The sequence below is a fragment of the Anser brachyrhynchus genome (genome assembly GCF_964034855.1).
Source record: "Anser brachyrhynchus genome assembly, chromosome: 1".
In the NCBI taxonomy this organism is placed as follows: Eukaryota; Metazoa; Chordata; class Aves; order Anseriformes; family Anatidae; genus Anser; species Anser brachyrhynchus.
The window spans coordinates 151,102,120-151,122,419 of record NC_137694.1 but is presented as its reverse complement, the minus strand read 5'-3'; the positions used below and the strand labels follow the sequence as shown (position 1 = coordinate 151,122,419).

The following is a 20,300-nucleotide window of genomic DNA, read 5'->3' as shown; positions in this document are numbered from 1 at the left end:
GAAAGGGAAAGGGAAAGGGAAAGGGAAAGGGAAAGGGAAAGGGAAAGGGAAAGGGAAAGGGAAAGGGAAAGGGAAAGGGAAAGGGAAAGGGAAAGGGAAAGGGAAAGGGAAAGGAAAGGGAAAGGGAAAGGGAAAGGGAAAGGGAAAGGGAAAGGGAAGGGAAGGGAAGGAAGGGAAGGGAAGGGAAGGGAAGGAAGGGAAGGGAAGGAGAAGGGAAGGGAAGGAAGGGAAGGGAAGGGAAGGGAAGGGAAGGGAAGGAAGGGAAGGGAAGGGAAGGGAAGGAAGGGAAGGGAAAGGGAAGGGAAGGGAAGGGAAGGAAGGAAAGGAAAGGAAAGGAAAGGAAAGGAAAGGAAAGGAAAGGAAAGGAAGGAAAGGAAAGGAAAGGAAAGGAAAGGAAAGGAAAGGAAAGGAAAGGAAAGGAAAGGAAAGGAAAGGAAAGGAAAGGAAAGGAAAGGAAAGGAAAGGAAAGGAAAGGAAAGGAAAGGAAAGGAAAAGAAAGGAAAGGAAAGGAAAGGAAAGGAAAGGAAAGGAAAGGAAAGGAAAGGAAAGGAAAGGAAAGGAAAGGAAAGGAAAGGAAAGGAAAGAAAGAAAGAAAAGAAAAGAAAAGAAAAGAAAAGAAAAGAAAAGAAAAGAAAAGAAAAGAAAAGAAAAGAAAAAGAAAAGAAAAGAAAAGAAAAGAAAAGAAAAGAAAAGAAAAGAAAAGAAAAGAAAAGAAAAGAAAAGAAAAGAAAAGAAAAGAAAAGAAAAGAAAAGAAAAGAAAAAGAAAAGACATTCATGGCTTTTTTATGTTGTTACATTCCCCACAGGTTGTTAATCTTGCTTCATTCCCCCATCATTTTGAAAACACAGACACCACAGAAATTAACTGAGCCTTTTGATCATTTCTAGTTTGCAAGACTTCAATGAATACTGACAAGATGCTTTCCTTTTCTATTCCCTAAAACTTTTCCCAAGCTGCTGAAGAGTAGTACAGAGGTTTGGCACTTATTGCCTGCATATGTTGTTTGATCATATAGTTGTATCTGGAAGCTTCTTTATGTCCTGTGCAATATATGTGTGTATATAAATGTGCTTCCCTTAAGCCCAAGAGAAAGTTGGCTGGAAGGGGAAGGGGGGGTGGGGGGGGGCAGGGGAGTGGTGTGACGGAAGGAGGGAGAGGGGAGGGAGGGAGGGAGGGAGGGAGGGAGGGAGGGAGGGAGGGAGGGAGAGGGAGAGAGTATTTCAGGCCAAAATAACTTAAAGGGCATTCTCAAATGTGAACAGGAAAGAAGAGCAGAGACTGTCATGTGAGGAAGTCATAAAAACAATTAAACAGCTCCCACCAAACCTGTAGTCTTACAATTAAGTTTCCTACATTTATTCTCACAGGCTGTAGATTGCCTAACTTTCAGTTTCTTTATTAATTTTGAAAATAGTAGAGGACCCAGAAACCTGGGTGAAGCTAATCATGAACTTCATCTAATCAATGTCTAGCTTACCTGGATCCAAACAGAAACATCAGACATCCTCTTTTGTAATGACATTAAAACTCAGGCTGCATAGAGGCAATGGAAGATAAAACCTCTTTTTGTCAGGAAACAGAAGAGGAGTTTCTATTCTAACAGGCAGAATTTATCTCTAAGAAAAACCAGGAATATCTTGAAAAATGATCACTGGCTGCAGGTTACTCAGTTTCTGTTTTAAAAAGCCAAATCCTGAATGAAGGAGTCAGAAAAGATGGTAAACAACAGATTTCACAAGAGCAAGGATGGTTTGAGCAGAGCAGAGCCCAGCAGCAGGGATGTGAGCAAAGCCACCACAGCTGCCCAGGACAGGAGGTTCACTCAAAACTAGTCATTTTGGAGCTCGGAAACAGACATAGAATAAAGAGCTGAAGCGCCTTCCAGAGGCTTGCATTCCCTAATGGAGTCAAGAAAAAACAAACAAATGTATATATGGTAGCTGCTTGGAAAAACTCATAGACTTTCAACCATTTTGAATGTTGCATAATCTTGCCAAGTTATTAAGAGGCAAGATAGCTTCTAGATTATATATTATTTCTCAACACAGCTTCAGTGACAAATAAAAAAAGGTAAATCACCTTGCTTACCACATGCTCAAGGCAAAGTTCCATCTAAAATATTCCAAAGCTAATAAAACCTGAGTGAGCAGAGTGAAATGTGGAATTTAACCTCTGGGAAAAAAAGGTCTGATTCTTTCACACATAAGTTACTGTGATTAGGTCAAGGGCTCAAGGCGCAACACTGTCTTTTTCTTAATGGCTGAATTTTGATTTTGCCTAATTCTGCTCCTAGCTTACTCCTCTGAGAACACCAAGAAAATGTTCAGGCTTTAAAAAAAACAACACATTTTTAACTATTATTTAGACAACAGATATACATATATATCATACATATAGGAAAATTAATCGGAATGTTGAAATTAGTAAATTGATTTTTCCATTCATGTATTACATGGGGGAGGGCAGGGGGAGAGAGAGAGAGAGAAAGAGAAAGAGAGAGAGAGAGACAGAGACAGAGAGAGAGAGATTTTCTACATCGACAAGGTAACAAAAACAATTATTTCTGATAGATATAATCTGAGCATTTGCAATGATAACAGAATATACCAGAATATATAAGACTGAGAATTTGGACCTACCCATTTATTATACAAAATCTCTATATGCACATATTTGTAGAACTAAACATTCACTAAGTACACATAACTCTTAATAGAGAGAGTAGACAAAACTCATAAGCCAACTGAGGAAAGCCTTGCCCAAATACATATCAAGAAAGTATTTCATTACTTATGACACTAGAAATGTACTTAAATTCAGCCTCTAGTGTTTTGTAGACCTATAATACATTTTATATTTCAAGATCACTTTAATTTTCTCCATGAAGTTTATACCATTTTTATTCTATTCATGATTTCATAGAATCATAAAGGTTGGAAAAGACCTCCAAGATCATCTGGTCCAACCATCACCCTACTACCAATGTCACCCACTAAATCATGTCCCTGAGCACAATGTCCAAAGTTTCCTTGAACACCCCCAGGGATGGTGACTCCACCACCTCCCTGGGCAACCCGTTCCAATGCCTGACTACTCTTTCTGAGAAGAAATGTCTCCTCATTTCCAACCTACACCTCCCCTGGTACAACTTGAGGCCATTCCTTCTAGTCCTATCACTAGTTATCTGTGACAAGAGGCCAAGCCCCAGCTCCCCACACTTTCCCTTCAGGTAGCTGTAGAGAGTAAAAAGGTCTCCCCTGAGCTTCCTCTTCCCCAGACTAAACAACCCCAGTTCCCTCAGCCGCTCCTCATAGGACTTCTGTTCTAGGCCCTTCACCAGCTTTTTTTTTTTTTTTTTGAGCTTTGTAGCCCTTCTGTGGACATGTTCCAGGCCCTAATGTCCTTCTTGTACTGAGGGGCCCAAAACTGAAGACAGTACTCGAGGTGTGGTTTCAGTAGAGCACAGTACAAGGGGATGATCATCTCCCTGGCCCTGCTGGCTACACTATTCCCAATACAAGCCAGGATGCCGTTGGCCTTCTTGGCCACCTGAGCACACTGCCAGACTCATGTCCAGGAGAACATCAATCAACAACCCCAGATCCTTTTCCTCTGCACAGCTTTCGAGCCACTCTGCACCAAGCCTGTAGAGTTGCATGGGGTTGTTGTGGCCAAAGTGCAGGACCCAGCACTTAGCCATGTTGAACCTCATCCCATTGGCATCTGCCCATAGACCCATCCTGTCCAGGTCCCTCTGCAGGGCCTTCCTACCATCCAGCAGACCAACAGTTCCCCCCCCAACTTGGTGTCGTCTGCAAAGTTACTGAGGGTGCATACAATTCCCTCATCCAAATAATCAATAAAGATATTAAAGAGGGTGCGCCCCATTGCTGACCCCTGGAAAACACCACTTGTGACCAGTCGCCAGATGGATTTCACTCCATTCACCACCATTCTCTGGGCACGGCCATCCAGCCAGTTTTTTACACAGCAAAGAGTGTACCTGTCCAAGCCATGGACTGCCAGCTTCTCCGGGAGAAGACTGTGGGAGACCATGTCAAAGGCTTTGCTGAAGTATAGGCAGACTACATCAACACGCTTTCCCTCATCCATCAGGTGGGTCACCCAGTTAGAGAAGGAAATGAGGTTGGTCAGGCAGGACTTGCCTTTCATGAACCCATACTGACTGGGCCTGATCCCCCAGTTGTCCTGCACATGCTGCATGATTACATTCAAGATGACTTGTTCCATCACCCTTCCTGGCACTGAGGTCAGGCTGACAGGACTGTAGTTCCCCAGGTCCTCCTTGCGACCCTTCTAATAGATGGGCATCACATTAGCAAGTCTCCAGTCATCTGGGACCTCTCTGGATGACCATGACCACTGATAGATGATGGAAAACAGCCCAGCAATCACATCCGCCAACTCCCTCAGCACCCTCGAGTAGAGCCCATCAGGCCCCATGGACTTGTGACAGTCCAGGTAGAGCGGCAGGTCTCTGTTTCCACATGAATTGTGAGGGGTTTCTCCTGTGCCTCGTCCCAGACTTCCAAGTCAGGAGGCTGAGTACTCTGAGGATAAGTGGTCTGGCTGGTAAATACAGATGTAAAGAAGTCATTAAGAACCTCAGCATTTTCCTTATCCTCAGTAGTCACTTCAGATGGCCCTCGTATGTAAACACTGCAATATTATTGCTGCAAGAACAAGACATGCAGTGAAAATAAACTCTATACAAGCACTACTCATCTGTTTATAACTCATCCAAGTTTCTACTGAACTTCCTCACATTAATAAGGAATTTTCAATTCTACAACAATCAAAAGTAAATGATTCATTAAAAGGAGCCAATATTCTTCTGTATTGTGCAAAAAATATTTTAGAATGTATGAGGTGATTAAAATAGATTCCATCTCAGAAATATGTGGATCATATCAGTATCTCAGGATAATATGTTTAATTTTACCCCACCTCCATGTTGTCATAAATAATCAAACATATCTAATTTGACAACTTAACCTTTAATGCTTAAAAAAAACCAAAAGCCTCATTTAGCTCCATAGAATATTTATTTCTATAAAAGATTAGTTACAAGGAAAAGCAGTTTTGGAGCAAGCATTTTTTTTTTTTCTTTAGCATTACTTTCAAGACTGATGATCCAATAAGAGCCATTTGTATGTAACAAGTATTGATGTCTTCATATGATCTTTCCTAAACACACACTTTGGGTGCAATCCCTCCTCGTCTTTTATTAAAAACAGCTCCATTTACTTAAAACAGGTTACTTGTTTGAGGAAAACCAGGTGTGCTTAATCATAAATGCACTGGTCTTCCTCACATGAAACATGAATAATTGTAAGTCTGTCAAATCTGGTGGAAAACAGATGTAAAACAAGGAAATGTGTTTGCCTGATGTTTAAATATTATTACACATTTTCTATCTAGCACCCTATTTCCCTTAGGAATTTGACAATATTTGGATTCACCATTCACTACCTAAGCAACTCTATTTATAGAATGCTTTCATTTATTCAACATTCTTGATACTTTCAGAAGCCATATAAAAACAGATGGGTTGTTGAAAAGATAAGGATTTCATACATGTATTAGATCAGGTAAATCTATTCTCCACAACAAAACAGAAAAACACCATCACCAACAAAATGTTTTCCCCACAACATAATGTTTCCTTGCAGTATTCTTTTTTGTTCCTAGTTTAGCGTAATACCTCCTGATGCAACATTCCCAGCAACAGAACTATTGTTGTGCAAACAAAAATGAACCCACACTGAAATATGAAAAATTCACAGGGAAATTCAATAAATTTTATTGAACTAACATGCTACCTTGAAAAAGGCTGAGGAACTCTAACTCTGTCTCACCATCACCCTATTGTGTATTCCTTTGTGCAATGCTTTGGATTTTCTTTTTTCCCCCAGGGAATGTGAAAAAGATCTATAGAACCAACTCATAGCTTTTCTGTGGATCTACTGACTTCAAAGTAATTCAGTGTCGCTGTTTACAAAAACGACGTAAGAAATTTTAGGAATATTTTTAGCTAGGAAATTGCTCTCATACTTGGGTTCTTTGTGTTTTAGCAACATCATTTTTAGTAATTTGTACATACCAAGATAAATGAATGTTTGTGGTAAAAGTCCCCAGAAAAACATTTTTCTTTCCTTTGTTGTTTTGGCTAGGGGAGAAATCAGGGAATTTGTTTATCAGATATTTTCTGGCAAGTATTTACAACTAAAAATTATCCATAGGTGTAGAAGGTGTAATTTCTGGTATTCCTTAGACTAGCTGGTTTTAATCAGACTTCCTCTCCATTAAAGACAAATTTCGACTACTGTCTGTGAATGACTCTTTGTACAGAGTTAATTTAGAAAGACTATGGGAGATCTCTGCCCTTTTTTAACAGTATATAATACCATATTTTACTGATAACCAGAATGTGAAGTCTAAAGAGCACAATTATCTAAAAAGAAGCAAATTGTGGAAGTAGAAACTTATATTTTGCTAGGGGAAGAAAGACAAAACTAGAAGAAAATAACCCACCTTAAAACCTGACTTTGTAGTATTCATGATATGGTCATTGTAAATAAATAAATGAATAAATAAATAAATAAATAAAAATGAAGAGTTAAGGATGTTTGCCTCTGCAATAAAGAAGCAACCTTTTCTTAAACCAGAGAAAACGATGATTTTCCACATATGGTATGTAAATGTTTTCATTCCCATTAAATAATGCAGTATTAAGTTATGGCTCACAAATAAATCATGAAACAAATGTCTATTTTGAATGAAAGCCTTCAGCTGAGAGTGTGAACAATTAGCTGTAATTCCCAAGTGCACTAGGAACAGACAAAGCATGTTTACTAGACCACACAGTTGAAGTAAAGGAATGGCTGGCCCTAAACCGGGCTGACAAGACCTCTGCAAAACCACATGGAGACACTTTTCTAGGAAACTGCAGTTGGCTTAGTCTCATTTAAAATTAATTAACACCAAATCTTGTGCTAGTCACAAATTGCAATCAGGTCCTACATGTGAGAGGGTCAGATAAAAAGTAGCTAGCTTAAACAAAAATGCCACCCAAAATTTTAGCTAACAAACATAAACCTAATCCAAGACATTTTTTCCTTAATTCTAAAGATTGTAAACATTGTTTGATTACTTTTTGATATTAGCATGAAAGTAGATTCCTATGTTCTCTAACATGAGAAAAAAAAACAAAACAAAATTAAAAAAAAAAAACACACACACACAAACAAAAAGGAAAACCCCACCTCAGAGCACAAAAATATTTTTTATTTCCTCTATGTGAATCTCCTGTCATACAATGCAAAATTTGAGACTGACTAAATCAAACAGCAATATTATGGTTTTTCAGATTCTAGTAAGCAGCTTGCAAGTGGACTTCCACCATGTAACCTTCTTGATTATAAAGCTTTATTACTAGGCTAAAAGTATGAACATTAGGTCAGAGTATAATTGTAATACTGAAAAATCCTCCTGAATCTTCTTTTCTGCTTATTCCTTCCTCAACTGCTCAACATGCAAAAGTTCTTCCTGTCTCTCCATATATATATTTACACGTATATTTCCTATGCAATTATTTAACTCCACAACGACATGCCCTCCCTCTCCCCACTGCAATAGATTCATTATGGTTTAGCCTGAGATTGGTGGGTTTTGTGTACTATTTGATGTTTATTGTGGTTTAAACACAGATGTTAAAGGTGGAAAGTATAACATGACACAAGAGCAACCAAGTGAAAAAATTGAATTAGTGAAAGAATGGAAAATGGTATTTTATCTGATTATGTTTTGTCAATAGAAAAAAAAACTCTTAGAAGTCATAATTAAAAGAAAACTTTTATTTTGCTTTTTGAAATAACATTACAAAAGGAGTATCAGAATAAAATGTGCAAAATTACATGGATCATGATCATGAGTTCCTCATTACATCATTTTTCTGTCAAGGAATCAACTACTTTCAGCAGTCCTCTTAGGATTTGACCAACAGAAATGATAGCTCCCTTTTGAACATGCAAGATAAAAAACAGCCTTTGTTTTCAACTTTTTCCAAACTAGCTAAAACCACTGACCCCACCCCCCAATTCATAGTTTCAAAACATGTAGTTAACTGGAAAGATAACTCATTGTGTTTGACTGTTTCTTCACTGACCTGAGATTTTCATCGGAGAGCTTCATCTTGTGCCATTCTCACCAATATTCTTTCAGCATTTCCTTGCAGAGATTATTTTTGTTAACAAGATGTGAGTATAATATTGAAGAAAGTCACATACTTGCTCCAGGGCCCAGAGCTGGCTTTTCTTCTGTTCTGCAAGTTGAACTTTTGTGCCCTTTTCTCATCAGTTCAAGTCCATTATGGCAGACAGGGAATGTTCTCCTTTGTGTACATCCTCTAAGCATCTATGTGTAATACCTGCTTGTCTCAAACAACTGGAAGTAACATACACCTCTGCTTGAGATAAAATGGGTGGATGCTGAAGCGGGAAAATAACTTGAGATCAGATAGAGGTTTCTGCTTCAAGGCTGTCTGTGCTTTACTGAACTTTATAAAGAACAGCTGTTGCCTCATGCTTTCTTTCAAACTGCTCAAGCAGCCTTAGTGTCCAGCGACTCTCTAGTGACAGCACGTGACTCTGTGGCTTACAGGAGAATGTCTGCTGACAGATACAGAATCGGCAGATGATGAGTCCTGTAAATTAAAACAAATAACAATTTTTTTAGACAATAAAATCCAATAGCTTTTTAAATTTATTTTATTTATTTGTTATTTACAAAGATATATAAAAGATGCCGCTTGCTGGATACAGACTGAACTTACTTCTGAAGCCAGGAGAAGTCTTCACCAGTAAGGAGCAGGATCGTGCACTCTGCCTGGCTACTTCAGAGAAAAGGGAAGGGGAAAGAGCATCTCCAAGATAGATGCTGAAGATGGCTTAAGAGATAAATCTGATGACTAATAACTGTCTTTTTTAAGAACTTTCAAGGAACACCAAGAGACTTGTGGTAAATACTCATTGTGTATTTACTAACAATACCCTGTTCTTCCAGGAGATAGAACAACAAAATACTGATTGACTTAAAAGCCTGCCTCTTGGGGTAGGCTTTTATTATATATTCTGAGTTTTTATGCTTTTATTAACATTTACCACTTGTAATGCAGTTAACAGCTGCTCACTGAAACCATTCTTCTTAATGCTTTCTTGCATACAGTAGTGTTCTTTTCCTCTCGTTCTTGTAGAGAGAGAGCAAGAGACTTTGCCCTAAGACCTGAATAATAACAATAGTATTTTTTGAGATAGTATTCCTGTGATGTAACATCACTTACTGAAAATAGGTGAAACCACCACTGCCAACAGACAAATCATACAGCTGGATGTATTATCACAAAAATAGTACTTGTTTCCTTTGCTCCAAGACTACTTAGGTTCTGTTTTCTACGGCTAATGGTTTTCTTGTTCAAAAGGCCCTCAGATCTTCTAGGAAAAATTCTGTATATAGATTGTTTCAGTGAAACAATGTTACAAGCTCTCCTCAATATTTCTTTAGAAAGGAGTTTCCTAAACCTGCTTGTATTCCCTAAGTCCTCTTGTCCTTGTCAAATTAGCTGATGTCATTCAAACATATTAACACTAAAAACCCCAACCCAAGTGCTTCAAATCAACAGAGGTGAGCTGGATGAAATCCACTGCCTACTGTAGCCTTAAAGGTGAACTCAGGACCTTCTGAATTAACTGGCTTAGTTCAGTCAGTAAAAATACCACACTTTTTGACCTTCTTTACATGCATTAGATTCTTACTTTCTACTCTGTACAAAAAAAATGTCAAAGTAAAAATATTGCTAGAGCAGCAGGGATTTTGTGCATGGATTTGTGGGGAAACATCACAATATTGTGTTCTGCTCTCTTTCTCTCTCTATCTCACATTTTAATATTATCAGTGATGGTATACGTTCATAATAAGGCAATATTATCTCAGCTGTCTATGAGTGAACTTTGTAACAGAGCAATGGTTTCTAGCAACATGGCTTGAAATCAGTCTCATGAGGAATCAAAGCAAGCAGTCTCTCTCATGGTCATAAAAGTAATATGCCAAATAAAACTAAGGATGAGAAGGTGTTTAAGATATGTTGTGAAATAATTCTAATAATAATAATAATAACACGTTTCTTTTACGATTCTGACATGCAACACTTAATTATCCTGTATGAATCCAAATAGAATTTAACTAAAATATATATGAACAAGTAGTTCTAAATTGAGTTAGTTCTCATGACATAGGGAAAACAAATCAAAGGCCCCATAATTTTTTGAATTTGTCTACCTGAATTTTTCACATTAAAATGTATCTGGCTTTTTAAAAATACTACTGTACAAAACAATTGTAAAATGTTCATTTCACCAATGACTTCTAAACATTATATACCTTGTGAAAACTACATTACATGTCTAAAAGTAAAATATTGTCCTTCAGGTCCACCTAGATGTAAAAGAACCAACATTTACACAAGGAACCAATATTTGCATGATGAGGTCAAGTCATTATATTGTTTATAGTAGAACGCTATTGCATATGTCTAAAGGAGAATGAATGAATGAACGAATGAAAAAAACCATAAATAAATAAACAGATAAATGTCTTTTTAATTTTCATGTCCAGTTTCAGACAGCAGGAAAAACTATACAGCCCAAGGACAGATGTGAAAAACTTTATAAATCTACAAGCTTGAGAGAATATGAATATGAATATTTCTTCCTAATCCCACATTATTTATTAAACTGTTAAACTGTTGACACTTAATATATGGATTAACTACTCTTGTTATTTTAGCCAGCTAAAGAAACTGTAGAAACTACTGAAGAGGGTACATGGCAGACTAGATTATAAATAAATAAATAAATAAATAAAGTCCTGTATAGAATATATATATAAGAATATATATAGGAAGAATATATGTAAGAATATATATATATATAGAATATATATATGAAAAAATTGATATAGATAATCCGATTTCATTATGATAAATATAATTTCATTGACCTGTAACAGATTTTTTTATCTGTTTCCTAAGAAAGTAATCCTATTATTGACAGTTTTTCCTTGTATAAAGTTGAATAACTTTGAGCTATTAAGACAAGAAGCCTATGTCCCTTGATGGATAAACTTTTTCCTAAAATAAGAAGTTGTCCAAAAAAGCTGTTAATATACGTTTTGTTTGTTTGTTTCCAAATTCCAACAATTTTTCTTTTATGTCTTATAACAACTCTTGTTTCTGTTCTTTCTTTGTCTTCTCAAATTTAACAGAGCCTTGGCTACACATTATAATATGTATCTTTTATTTTTTAAAGAATAAATGGATTAATTTCATAATTTGAATTTTTTTCCATTACTTTTCAAGAGGAAAAACAGGGATTTTTTTTAAACACTTTTAAGTTTTCAGCCTATAAACAGGAAATTTCTCTTTTTTCTACAAAACTAGTAAGAAATTTAATTAAGGAAAAAATGTTCTTGTAATTTTGGCACAATGTGCCTACTATTTCCAGACATGTATTGCACATGTAGATTCCAGAAATCTACACATTTTTCTGTTGCTTTGAATTTCTGTGATATTTCACTGCATTCCCTCCTCAGATGAAGGGTTATGTGTGAGCCTACATTGATTCATTCTGCTGCAGGTCACAAAGTTGATTTGAAAGAAATTCTTGACTTGAAACATGCTAATGAATATGAAACATTTTGTCTTCTTTATTAATCAAGAAGTTTTTAAATTTTGCACATTGTAGCAATTAAACATTTTTTAAAATTATTTAAAATTGATTTTGATTTCGTAAGTGTAGCAGTTCGTTGTCATAATCCTGCTGTTGAAATATAGTAAGCACCAGAGAGAATACAAAGGTAGTAAAAATTAAAAAGAAATTGTTTTGAGACTCAAGAAAAGAAGGAAAGAGCTCCTTGAAAAGGATGAGGAAAAAAATCATAAAGCACCTTAAAAAGAAACTTGGTCCTGAACAAAAACATTAAAGACAGCCATATCCTATCAACCAACTAAAGACTTTAAGTCAAAAGAGAATAAAATATTTGGTTACTGTTTTAGAGACCTTTTTCAGTAGATTTTGAAGGTCTTGAACAGAGTTTTTATAATAAGGAATTCCTGAGTCTTTCTTCATTTTACTGTTATGACGGACTGCATCGCTATCTTATTTGTCACATTTTCTCATGCAGATAGGACAGATTTTAGGAAATTAAGTGTAACACTATGTGAACCTGTGTAATCAGCAGTCTTTAAAACATTATTATTCTTTAAAGCTTCAACATTATTTTTCTGTTAAGGTCACTCTCTCCCCTAAAGTATGAGCCAATATTAATCTCAATTTTTCTTACCAGTTATAGGGGAGATGAAAATTAATTTTCTACCTCATCAATTGCTTACAAAATTCCTTTTTTTTCAGCAACTTCAGTGTATAGTCACTTCATGACCATGACCAAATACAGAGATCCTAAAAACGAAGCGTACACTTTACTTCCTACAGTTTCTATCAAAAGAGAAGAAGAAACGCTCTTAGTAATGTGAGGAATCAGAATGTGGAGGAAAGAAAAAAAAAAAAAGTGGATTTGAATTATCATTCTAACCTGCTTCTTTTCTTTCCTTCTGAAAGAGGCTTAACTAGTTTTTAGTCATCCTTGCTTCTGTCATTGTGCATCTTACTTTTTTCTTCTTTTTTTTTTTTTCTTAGGTTTGCTCATTTTTCACTTTCTTTAGCAGGTCAGAAACTCATATCTCAACCATTCCTTCCTGGAGATCTCCCCCAATGTACTTCCTTTCAACTCTCTGGTGCCCACAGCACACTTTATGCCACAACAAAACAAGAACAAAATGTTACTGGTCTGTGTTTTTACAACCAATTTGCTATAATCACTTTCCTTTGTATTATATAACACAAAGTACAGTACATCATCTTCAGGAACAGGAAGGCTTCTTCTCAACTATTTTTAACAGATTTCTGTTTGTGCTCTTTTTCCAAGTTCTTTCTGAAACTCCCCTGCTATCTTTCTCACACTCCATGGTGCCCATTTTGAAAATAAGCAGAGAATTTTTGACTCATGCAATCAAAATTAATCGAAGCAATAAAGTGTATTTTGAAAACCCATTTCCTGAATCTGTAAATGTAGGTTTTTGTTTGTTTGTTTGTTTGTTTCTTCATATTTGTTACCAATTAAAAACTGTATGTAACCTGGCACACAGTGTGTAATACATAAACTACTGGAGTTACTTTAAGTTTACATATTTGATTTTTCACTGAATGACATCCTTAAGATTTACTCTTTTTAGCTGTCTTGATAACGTCACACTTTTACGTTTTTAAAAAATTGACTGAATATTCAGTAAATTATATGTGTATATATATATAAATATATAAACACATTTTTCTGCCATTTGGTTAACATTGATAAATGTAAACGGCACTACTTGGATGCTGAATGTTAAAAAAAAGTTTCATAACAGAAAAGTATATGCAAAAACTATCTGAGAGGAGGCCTCCAAGATGGCCTACTTTCTTGACAAAAGCATCACTTTCTTCCTTTGAGGAATCTTTATCTCTTTCCTTTATACATTCATACTGATGAGATTACTGAGTACATTTTTCCCTCCTCTCATCTTTGTTTTTGATATTGCTTTAGTAATTTATTGTCACCCAACACGAGCCTAACTATTTTCTGATTTTAGGTATCAGTCATTTCATTTTTTGCCGTGTCTTCATCAATGTCGACTCACATTTTTAAACTGGTAAGGCGCCCTGGAATCTAATAGCTTCACAGAAAACCTACCCTGGAAGTTTATCTTATGAGGCAACCTTATGGGAATCTGTATGGAAGTGTCGTATTTTTGTTGTAGGAAATTTTGTATTTTGTTCTAGGAAATGTAGGAAATTGACTCGTTCAGCTTATTTCCTTCAGTGGTTTCTCATGAACTAAAGAAATGATGACTCATATATCCCAGGTTTTTAGGAAAGGGTAAGGAACTTTTCTTTATGAGATTGCTAGGACCACATTTTATTACTGGATGTAAATGCTCAATAATGCTTGAATTAGAGTGATCACATGCAGTTAGGAAGTTAGAAACTGTTTCTATAAGACTGAAAAACCTAAATGACAGGCAGCAATTAGGCAGTGCCTGTACTTAATTTTTATCTCAAACCTGATGACATTGGAAAAATGGAAGCATTTCCTTTCTACTCTGGTATTTTTATTGCTGTTATTTCCCATTCTTTGTGCTGTCCTCCCACCTACCAAGCCAACCAAGAATGAACAAAACAAGAGATGGGGGAGTGGTTTTTTTGTGTCTTGATTTTGTTTTGTTTTGTTTTTCTTTTTGTTTTGTAAAGCAAAGCTATTAGATGACTTACTGAGTACATTCTCATGACTTACTGAGTACATTCATACATGAACATATGCAGGGTGTTCACTGCAGATGGACTTCTGCTTTAAAGAGCAACAATAATATTATCATGGAGACTACTGAAAGCGCCCTCATATGCTTGAGAGACAACACATAAAAAGCATGTGGGATTTATATGTGGTGACAACTAGTGCTTAGTATTTTAGAAGCACTGGAAGACAAACAAGTACAGTAATTTAAAACTATGGATGTGACATGGGGTTAAGAAAATTTAAACAATAAATAATTTAACAAGCACATTCTGTTTTCTACCTGATACCCACATATTACTTCAGCCAGAGGTACCATAGACCAAAAATATTTCCTGTTCTACTAAGTTAGAAATAACAAAAGTCCTGTGTTGCATTTTGCAAGCTCCTTCCTGCTTGTGCATTCACATCACTATATGAAACTTCCACTGATACTGTATGGGAGGAAAGATGGTTGAGATAGGGATTGGTTTGATAAATCTGGTGTACGAAGTCCAGAAAAGCTGAATTGCTGTAAGGAGAAAATCACATTTGGGTTACCAGAAGACGTTAGCAGTGCATGGAAAAATAAATCTGAAGGTCATTTGGATGTGGATACATTTCACTGATCTTGAGATAACTGTAATGTAGACATGTATGTTGGGAAGTGATGAATTACTCTTTCTAAATGTTTGCTCCTCTGAAATGAGCATAAGGAGAGTCTAGCTGACTACGTGGTACTTCTCTAAAATTAGGCAAGATAGGTCCTAGTCTTGGGTTCCTTTTCACTGGATTTTTTAGCTTTGTACAAAGCACATGTATGCATCAACAGTAGCTTTTGGGTACTTTTTTTGCCATTGGGTATTAGTCTATTCTATTTTGTTGTTGTTGTTTGTTTGGAAAAATCATGTCAACTTGCACTTGAGACTATTTACATGCAGCTTCAGTAAAGCCATATTTTCCCCTTCTGGAGGCAAATAATATACTTTCAAAATGTGCTAATTACTGTTAGAGTGTTGTTGAAAATATGACCGTCTATATTTATACTCAAATGCCATGTTTATAGTTTGACTTTTTTTTTTTAATTTTATATTCTTAGAACTAAAAGCATACTCCCCTTTTCCTCCTCCCCCACACACATTGGGCCAGAACTAATAAGAAATGAATCAGCTTCCTGAAATGCAATATAAACTTCTGAACACTTTATATCCTATTCTTTCAGCTGTTGCCAAGACAAGACTAGAGCATGTAGCTTTAATATATAATCAACTGGAAGAGGTTTACAGCAAATGCTACACAAAATGACTGTTAAATTTACTAGATACTAAACTTCCCATGGCTTTCACCTATATGCCTCACTTGTGCATTGCTGTGGTTTACAAATTTATGATCAAGAGCAGTTGCAGTTCCAGAATGGGACTGGTGTAGTGCTGGTATATACACACTCCATTGAGCTACGTCCTGCTTTTAGAGATTAAATGGAGCATGTAGGAAAAACAAAGATTTTATGTTATTGCTCCTGGCACATGATATAATAAGATACAATATGGCAGTACTGCAGCATTGGAATGTGCTCATGTATTAGAATAGATATAGAAAGAGCAAATAATAATAATAAAAAAGAACAATATCTCAATATAGTTGTTCTTACATAATATGTCTAAAATGCCATTCTTACAATTACTCAAAGCAATGATATGGTAACTACTATTTTCCTAGGGTAAATCAGTACCTGTGCTTATGCAGGTTTTTTGCTGGTTTGCACTGGCATTGCCATAACCTAAATTTGCACAAGCATAAACTGACTAAATTCTGACACAGCGTCCTCTCAGCTGGAACAGTCTCGGATAGTGTATTCATCACTTATATTGGACATTCAGAAAATTACAGGTACACAGACTACAGCTGTAAAGCACAGTTTGAATATTTATTTAGTTATCCTAGAAACTATCAATAGAATGATGAAATGGCAAATGATGCTGGCTTCCTGCTAGGTGTCCTATTTGCCCCAAAGTATCACGAGCAAACCTTGCCTAAATCGTCTTCCATAAATTACTATGGTCAGAGGAGAGAGTTTAGAAAAACAACTGCTATTCTTTTCAAGTTGTATTCACAACAACTGAGCTTGGAGAATCAACTTTCCATGCTAGGAATACAGGCTTTTTATTAGACATCAGTGGACAGTGCCTCAGCTGATTAAGGGGGTAGCAATTCAATACATTATCGATACATTGAAAGTTAATTTCAATAGGGATGCAAGTCAAATTTCAGCAAAAAATGCCTGTCAGAAAAACAGTGACATTCTATGAAAGACCTCTCCAGCTTGTATACCAACACTGTGTAATGGCATGTGGTGTGCTAATGAATGCTGACTGAGGTCTAGTCTGTGCAAAACAACACGTGCAACTGAGAGAGAGGAGCTGACTAGAGGTACAGGTGTCCATAACTCTACTGATGACCTTGCCAGACCCCTGGAAATCTAACATGATTTCTTCTACTGCTGCCAAAATGCTGAAGAGCATGTGTTAAAGGTTATTTTAACCAGTAAGACCATGGTTCACACCCTCTTCCCACAATAATTAGCAAGACTTTCTCTCAGCTGCACCTTTCAGCTGATTGTCTTTCCTTCTCACAGGAATATCTGTGATATTCTCACAGGAATATCACAGAGGAAATAGACTCTTGTATATTATAATGGTATATTTAAAAGCTGTTTATGCAGTACATGTATAAATGGAGTAAAGACTACTATTCCTGTATCAAAGTGTTATTTTTGCTCCATTTATACACATGCTCTTTTAAAGTTTATGGCCAATGTGTAAAGAAAATGAAAGCAATTCCACAATCTTCTCCTATCTTGTTCATGCAAAACTCTAAATTAATTCAAATAGACTTTCTGCAGTAGCTAGATGATTCAATTTGTCACTTCTGCACTCACTGTATCCATACTGTAAAAAAATAAAATAAAAAAAAAAATCTGCAACATCAGAATTCACTGTGGACAAAGCAAAATACTACAAATTTTCAAAGCTACCATTGTTATGATAAGCTTAAATTATTATACAACATCATGAATAGTCCTGTAAGGAAATAAAAATATCATGCTTTGCTAACATACATGGATTATTTTTTTTTGTCTTGTAAGTTTTATTTATTAACTTTTTTTCTCTCATCACAAATGGTGTGAAGATTAGTGTCCACAGGTTCCAGCAAGGGAATGGATAAATGAATGCTATAATTTTCTGGAGAAGAGAATGGAAAGGGAGAAAATATTTACTAATGGATCATAACCAGTCACAAGAATTTTTGAAAAGTATAATTTTCTGTTCAAGAAGAGATATGTAAGAGAAAATGAGTGGAAATAAATGACTGAAATGATGGTAGCAATCACAAAAGAGAAAAGTATTTTCAAAAAAGAGAGGGGAGAGAGGCTGAAAAAGAGAGTCTGAGAGAGGTTGAGAGGCTGAGGGACAGGGGTTCTAAGCCATTATGATTAAATATATATATATAAAAAAATCAGCCTAAAACGATGGTGTTGAGTTTACATTCATATTATGGATGGAAGTCAGAGAAGTGAGAAAAAGCATTACATTTCTCCTCTGTCCACCTGTCTTAAACTGAGTCAACCAAGTTCACTGTTAAGTTACATTTGAGATAGGATGAACACAAAAACAATTCAGGTAGCTATTTTTTTCAGCTATTTTTTGCGGGGTTGATTTCTTCCTAGACTACTGCCCTAGATTTACTGTTTCCAGTCACCTATGTTCAGACTGTAACAAAGGAGGAAGGAAGGAGGATCATTAAGATCATTATTTTTTTCCTGATAAAGATGTGCCTTTTGGGCTGCTGAACATGAACAGGAAGAAAAAATGTGTGAAGAATATGAGAAGACAATGATGCAACTATGTTATACAGGGAGAAAATTAGAAGGGCCAGAAGCCAGCTAGAACTTAACTTGGCCACTGCAGTAAAAGACAATAAATGTTGCTATATACACATAAACAACAAAAGAAAGACTAAGGAGAATCCCCATCCTTTATTGGATGAGAGGGAAAACATAGTGACAAGATCTGAAGCAAAGGCTGAGGTACTTAATGTCTTCTTTGCTTCAGTCTTTATTAGTAAGACTAATTGTTCATGGAGTACCCAACCTGCTGAGCTGGACAACAGAGACAAGGAGCAGAATGAAGCCCTTATAATCCAAGGGGAAATGATTAGTGACCTCCTAGACCTCTTGGACACACGCAAATCTGTGCGGTAGGAATCCACCCAAGGGTGCTGAAGCAGCTGACAGAAGACAAGACACTAAGCCACTTTCAATTATTTACCAGCAGTCATGGCTAACTGGGGAGGTCACTGTTGACTGAAGGATGCTGAATGAGAGAGCAATCTACAAAAAGGAAGGAATGAGGATCCAGGGAATTACAGCCCTGTCAGTCTGACTGAGATACCAGTCATGGAACAGTTCATCTTGATTGCCATCACGTGGCATGTACAGGACAACCAGGTCATCAAACCCAGTCAGCATGGGTTTATGAAAGGCAGGTCCTGCTTGACTAACCTGAGCTCCTTCTATGACAAGATGGCACACTTAGTGGATGAAGGAAAAGCTGTGGTCTAGTTTACTTGGACTTTAGCAAGGCATTTGTTACTGTTTCCCACAGCATTCTCCCAGAGAAACTGTCTGCTCATGGCTTGAACCGATGTACTGTTTACTAGGTCAAAAACTGGCTAGATGGTTGAGTTTAGGAAGTCTCTGCAGAAGGATCTGGATAGGCTAGATCCATTGGCCATGCCCACTGTATGGCATTCAACAAGGGTATATACTGGCTGCTGCACATTGGTCATAAAAACCCTATGCAGAGGTGTAGGCTTGAGGTAGACTGGCTGGCAAGTTGCCCAGCAGAAAAGGACCCATGAGTGCTGGTCAACAGCTCACTGAAATGAGTGAGCACTGTGCCCAGGTGGCCGAGAAGGCTGATACTCTCCTGGTCTGCATCTGAAATGGTGTGGCCAGCAGGACTGGGAAAAGGTTTTTCCCTCTGTACTCAATCAACTCTGGTGAGTCTGCATCTTGAGTAGTGTGTTCTGTTTGAGGCCCCTCACTACACGAAATATATTGAGCTGCTGGAATGTGTTCAGAAAAGAGCAATGAAGCTGGTGAAGGGACTATAATACAAGACTTATGAAGAGCAATTGAGGGAACTGGAGTTGTTTAGTCTGGAGAAAAGGAGACTGAGGGGAGACCTCATCACTCTCTACAACTACCTGAAAGGAAGTTGTATCATAGTGGGAGTTGATCTCTTTCGTCTGGTGACAAGTGACAGGACATGAGAAAATTACCTCAAATTGTGCCGGGCAGGTTTAGATTGTACACCAGGAAAAAACATAGCTTATTCAGACATGGCTCTTACCTGAAAATGGTAGATACCTAGTGTTTAGAAAGTCTACAAGTGTGTTTCTAAGAAGGGTGTGAAAAATGCTTCATTGATGAGCAACAGTACAAAACCATAACATAGAATAGTTTTTAGTGAGTGTGGAAAAAGAAAGGTCTGTGTAGTATACAAATTTAATTTTTAACTGACTCTCAAAACAGAGACTGAATTAATTTCAATGCTGCCTCTAAAATTTTTACATTCATACATACCCTCCAAACTTCATTAAGAAACCCACTCTGTAAACAGTTGTATCACATCCCATTAAAAAAAAAAAAAAAAAGTGGCAGAAGTGGTAAAGTCCACTCCTCATACAAGGGAAGTAACAAAATGGAATCTATTTGAAAGTTAATGCTGACCAGAAAACAGCTTTTTAGTACAGCAGCAGTGTAGCCTCAAACTACATTTCTGTGTAAACAAA

General features: G+C 36.7%; 1 protein-coding gene and 1 long non-coding RNA gene across 3 annotated transcripts in view; one reads left to right on the top strand and one right to left on the bottom strand.

Annotated features, from left to right (window-relative positions):
* NALF1 (NALCN channel auxiliary factor 1) overlaps nt 1-20,300 on the bottom strand; it is a 518,224-nt gene that overhangs the window by 338,896 nt on the left and 159,028 nt on the right. The gene's annotated exons all lie outside the window — the stretch shown is intronic.
* The window catches only part of LOC308188473, a 56,001-nt gene that overhangs the window by 15,566 nt on the left and 20,135 nt on the right, over nt 1-20,300 (top strand). For both annotated transcript variants that reach the window (XR_013945515.1, XR_013945516.1), the window contains one exon: nt 8,815-20,300. This exon is cut by the window's right edge and continues 20,135 nt beyond it. This is a non-coding gene — a long non-coding RNA (uncharacterized lncRNA). The remainder of the gene's footprint in view (nt 1-8,814) is intronic.